This window comes from Takifugu rubripes, chromosome 22, assembly GCF_901000725.2.
Source record: "Takifugu rubripes chromosome 22, fTakRub1.2, whole genome shotgun sequence".
Taxonomy (NCBI): Eukaryota; Metazoa; Chordata; class Actinopteri; order Tetraodontiformes; family Tetraodontidae; genus Takifugu; species Takifugu rubripes.
This window is the reverse complement of record NC_042306.1, coordinates 1,724,416-1,730,217: the sequence shown is the minus strand read 5'-3', so window position 1 is coordinate 1,730,217 and position 5,802 is coordinate 1,724,416. Positions and strand designations below refer to the sequence as shown.

Below are 5,802 nucleotides of genomic sequence, written 5' to 3'. Positions count from 1 at the left end.
TTTCTTGCTGCCGCACAAAGATAATGCATTTGTTTATAGAAGGACAATCGTGCCACCAAATCGTATTTTCAAACCATCTAATATGACCCAGAGGAACACTTGACACATTAGCGCCCCTAGTGGCCGGAGATGTCACACAGCTGTAATATATTATCTCTAAACTTCTAATCAGTCTCCAATTCACCCAACACCAATTTATTTACCATTAACAGTCACATATAAAGATATTTTCACCCTGAACAGTTCCCCTATGTTTATTCACAAATATCCTCATGGTTTTTAGAAACCCCTAGTTCACTACATATACCAGCACCAATAATGATTTTTGTTTTAAAAAGCTAACCGTAGCTTCAATAAGCTGCTTGCAAGACAGTGGGATCATTTCTGTGTTGGACCGTCTCACACAACTCCATACTTCTCAAATCAGCCCAGACCGTTCCATTAGTGTGGGAAGAGAGGAGGGTGGGGTGACCTCACCGGTGTGTTTCTAATATCTCCCTCAGAATCCCTGCGGGCAGAATCGTCTTGTGTGTTCCAGGGTGGACTCCGGTGTTGTTATATTTAACAGGTTCCCAGAGCAGAGAGCGGCGAGAGGAAAGAAGAGAAAAAGAGAGGAGGACAGAAAACTGGGAGAGACACTACCGAGTATCTGCCCAGCCTGGAATGAGAAACACCTTCAGTGAGAGGCTGTGGGTAAGATTCTCGCTCTTTTTTCTCTCTCTTGGTGGGAGGAGAGATGTAGGTAATGAAGCTTAAGTGAGCCTGGTGTCTGGTAATGTAATATACACACAGCCCTTGTCAGGTCTGGATCCAATAATGTGTCATTTACCACGTCTGGAACAGATTGGCCCAGATGATCGGAGTGAACCTTTGCCCGGGTGAAGAGTATTCAGCATCCCTCGGCCTAGAGGCCTTACACATAGGTCACTGCCACACCCGTTCTTACAATCTTTCCCTCTCCAAACACATTGCTTCTTTTAAAATATTTCTTATTTGAATTGTAAGAAATGTCTATTCTTACAAAATAAAGTTCTGTTTTTGCCAGTGAACTCTAATCTGTTTTCTGATGACTCGGATGACAGTTTGTTCACAACTTTTAAAATCATTTTCACCAGACTGCATCTGGGTCTTAAATTTGGCTGAAATCAGAGCAGATGCCCTGGAAAATGGTTGTAAATGCAAAATCTGCTTACAGGTAAAAGGACTATTCTCTGGTTGTGGCCGATCACATTTCAACACACAAGTTCCACAAATTCTGCCTTTGGGGTAACTCAGGGCTCTATTCTTGGTCCCTTTTGTCAACATTTCAATCCAGCTATCTCCAAACAAGTTTTAAATTGATATTTAGAAGTTTGTCATCTATTATATTATATCATATCGCAGGCACCAGAGACAAAACACTTGCCTCTTTTTCCTTTCATGTAGTTCTTTTTCCACCAAATATGCATGTGGTAAATTCGGTCAAACGAAGACAAACAATGTTCAGATTAATAGCAATATAAACCCCAATGGATCGGACTTGAAGAGCAGCATTAAGGCAATCATGGCCAAGTATCCTGCAGTTAGTTCAGTGTTTTCACAGGCTCCGGGGGTTGGCACAACGTAGGAGATCATGTTTCTAATGACTGGTAGTGGTCTGTGTTGTAGAAAAGCAACTTATCAGCAAATTGTGGCTCAAGTAGAGTGCATGTGCTTACAGTGGTAATTAGAAAAGCAGGGGCAAATGGAGTTCCATGAGAGCAGCAAGCAAAGCGCTACAAGGGCATGCATGTGAATTTACCACTTTACTCCCCAGTCACCCCGGTCCCGGGCCCAGCCCCGGCCCACACAGAGAGCAGGGGAGGTCCACAGCTGGGGATGCTGAGCAGAGATGTGGGGGTCCAAGACGGAAGAGTGATAATTTCAATCTGTTCTTGTTTGTCAAATTTTAATGCTGTAATAAAAAATATGTGCTAACTTTTATGAAAATGAAGGAGAGAAAAATGTTTGGCTGCTAACAGAGAATTCCAAACATGAATGTGTTAAGCAAGGGGGAAAAAAATGGGAGAAAAGATTTCTGTCTTTAATATTCCCACACCTCACATTACATGCTCAAAATGTGCAATGCTGTGTCCACCCGGGTGGAGTCATTCTGGGAGCTTCTCAGGAGTATTGTAGGTCCCCTCTGCAGCACAGTCTGATTTAGTACTGTTAATAAAAATGATGTAGTGTTTATCACGATTGCTCAGACAGAACTTTTTTTTTTTCACCCCCCCCTTTTATTTTTGTATGCACAGTTTCATGCGTGTGCATGTGGCACTGTGATGCAGCACTGCACTATTGAGTTCAGCCCCTCCTGGCTTAAATGATTAAGCAGAGGACAGTGAAATTCTTATAAGACAGGTTTAGAACTGGTAAATTCCACCTCATTATCCAGAATTATGACGTAGCTGCATCTGAACCTGCTGCTTTTTGGAGGATGTCCACCAAAATCATTAGTTTAGAAGCTTGAGATAAGAGAACTCTGACTCGAGTTATATTTCATGTAATTAGCTTTCAAGATTATCATATAAATGCAAGCGCAATATAATAATATTAGTAAAATGGTTATTCTAATTCACTGTTCTGTATGTCATTCATAAAGGCAAACTCCTCCAGCATGCTGACAACACAGAGCCTATGGCCAGCCACAGCTGGCTCTCATTACATTCCCATACAGTAGCCATTCTTTTCCACCTACAGCCCCCCCCCCCCCAGCCCCCCTCCCTGTTTGGTGATGCTTATTAGAAATGTAACATACTGATCCAGCAGTTTGTTGCAGACTTGTGTTACAGGTGCCCCTTTAATCAGTGTCAGAGCTGGGCTGTTAACAAAGGGCTGGTTAATCTGTTTGTTTTTATCCAACTGTTTAGGGTTATTTTTGTCACCTAATATTATTGGGTTCTTTATCTGGGTGTGTTGTAGTCATCCAAGTTACTTGAAGGTTTCCTCCACCAGTCCCTGACAGGACACACGCATCATTCACACCTAGTGGTAATTTAGAGTCTGCAAATGTGTACGTTCAATGTTTTTGGTTTGTGGGAGGAAACCAGAATTACCTGGAGAAAACCCACATAGGAAAGGGGAAAACATGCAAACTCCCTATAGAGTTTCTCAGTGTTGGAATCGAACCCATAACCTTCCTGCTATATTCACCTCTTTTTTCATTCACTAAGATTATTAATAGGGATAATAGTTCCAAATATTCAAACATACACTATTTGAAACAATTACATTTGGTTAGATTTTTTTCATTATGGTTTTTCAGGAATATTATTGTCAAAAATAATTTAATTTGCACTATTCTTATTTCCTGTGACATAAGTGAGATTAAAGAAAATTGCCGACATACAGAATCTCACTCCTTGCAACGATAGGTGAATGATTTTCCAGAGCTGCCTCTCGAAGGGCCCTGACTGGTACCTGGTGTGTCTGCTGCCCATCTGTCAACACCAGATACCCTGAGCGTGAGGCTGTGCGCTGGCAGACTCTTTCACCCTGGATCTGCAGCAGTTGCCATGTGTGATCACACTGCAGCTCAGCGTGCATAACGAGGTCCTGAGTGACTCCTGACTCGGAGCAAAGGCTGACAAACTCAAGAAAGCCCTCTTGTCCGAGTTACACAACACGTGACCCAAAGGTGATGAGTTCACGGACTGACGTCTGGGCTGTAATCCCGTGTTCTGACGATGTCAGTGTTCTGTCTTTGCATGTGTCTTCAGGTTTCACGGGCTGTCCTACAAAAGTGTCCCTACCCTGCCCCTGTCTGGACTCCTCACTTTGTCTCCACGTTCAACTACACCTCTCCGGTTACTCGGCACCACACCTCCTGGTTGTTATCCCCTCAGCCGCTTTCCTTTGACTTCATCCCAACCCTCTCATGCTGAGGGACGGGACACCCAATGCCTTTAATGTAGCCTTGGCCCCATGTCTCCCTCCCGATGGCTGAACTGGGAGCATTGGTTCCCAGCTCCAGCCTGGGTGATTGATAGCAGGGATGCACTCTCCTCACACCCTCCACACCGCAAACCCATCTAGGAGGACAGCATAGCGTTTCATAAGCTCATCTGCGTGGCGCCCAGGAGCTGCAGCGCTCCTGTCTCGTTTTGCATGACTCCCTGGGGGACACAAAGCATGTGTGTCTGACCTGCCTTTACCCAGCCTGCAACCTCATCTGCACATAACCCTCCAGCACCCTCACCGCGCCGCAACTGTCTCCACGTTCAATCCCTCTGCTCAATTTAGTAAATTCCACGAGCCAGACCGTGTTTTACATTTTTAACAATGGTTTTTCTGCTAGCGTTGCTGTTTCAAGCTTTGTAAAACTACTGTGTAATCGGAGAGTTTGTATTTTGATGTTAGTGCCTTTATTAAGATGTGTTTTTGATGCAAAGATATAATAGTTCAGAGCTGATATCCAGTAGTAACACACCTCTGTTGACACCTGGGGGGGGGGGGGTCAGTGGAACACTTATGCATATATCAACACTATGTACAATATTTATATGCTGTACCTAGTTTTCTTCCTCAAACAATTTAGTTTTGTTTTTAGTTTCAAGTTTTCACTTTTGTTTGATCGTGTTTAATGGGTGGTGAAGATGCTTTAATGGATTTTTTTTTTTTTACGAGAAACACTGGCGATAAACCCAACTACCTTCACGTTGCCCACAGGAGGCCGAGAAAGACTGTTCCACTTATCTATCATTCCAAGAGGGAAGAAATCTGAGGACACGGTTCACCTAACCCCTCTAACTGAAGCAGCACCTGTCGGGCAGCCTCGCAGCACAGGGGGACTAGATCCAGATCGATTATTCCTCCGACGTCTCTCTCTCGGGCTGCTACGGAACAACCACTGGTCAGCTCACACAGACAAGCCAAGCGACAGCATTCAAGGCAAATTTATGTCCAAATCTCACAAGAAGTTACTGTCAGATGTTTGACTTGACTATGACTCTCCATGTCGTCACTCCATCAATATTATTACAAGTTTCTTGTTCTGAACAAATATGACAGTTTCCTGAAATCGCTGCCACGGCCTCGTTTGTGTGAGGGCACTGGCGAAGGAGCCACGTGACCCAAAGTGAAACAAGATCATTCGAGCAAGAAGAGAAGGACGTAAAACACAGTTTATGAAACCCGCCTGACAACCAATCAAATATCTCCGCCAGCTGTTCGCGAGGTGACCAAGGAGCATGCGGCGAGACTGAGAATGGGACGTAAATCATGCAGGAGGACGCTGCAGTTGCTGCCTGTGTCTGCATGTGGTAAAGACATTGAGATTTTTGCCATAGCTTCTTTCGAGAGCTTGGCTGTGATACATGCTGCTATTATTCTGTTTGCTCTTGGGTTTTGTAAACGTGTCTCTCAGTGTTAAAGAGCTCGCTACTGTACCTACAAGTCCTGATAGGAAAGAATAAAAAAAAAAAAATGCAAATATTGGTTCCAGACTGACCTGCTGGGTTTAACATTGACAGTATGTACACCAAATAGGCTGGTTTTAAACTGCTTATGCATTGCTTGGTTTCCTCTTGATAAATTATCTGCATTGCTGGAGGAATGAGATTGTTAATGTGGCCAGAGCAGGCCTATATTTTCCCCTCTTCCAAGGTTACTGAAACTAAACCAACCATTCCTTTAAATGTCTCAGATCCCTTACAGCATGGGCCGCAGCCGAATGCCTGACAGAAGAACACTGCTTTGCATGTAGCGTGATTATTATCTGCTACCCAAATTGCTAGCAGCTGGGTTGACAGTTCCATAGTTTATGTGTTGAAAATTGTTGGA

General features: G+C 43.8%; 1 long non-coding RNA gene across 1 annotated transcript; it reads left to right on the top strand.

Annotated features, from left to right (window-relative positions):
* The first annotated feature begins 543 nt into the window (after positions 1 to 543).
* Positions 544 to 5,446, top strand: LOC115247947 (uncharacterized). The gene is made up of 2 exons (XR_003887000.1): positions 544 to 693; positions 4,690 to 5,446. It is a non-coding gene; the product is annotated as an uncharacterized lncRNA (long non-coding RNA).
* The last annotated feature ends 356 nt before the right edge of the window (positions 5,447 to 5,802 follow it).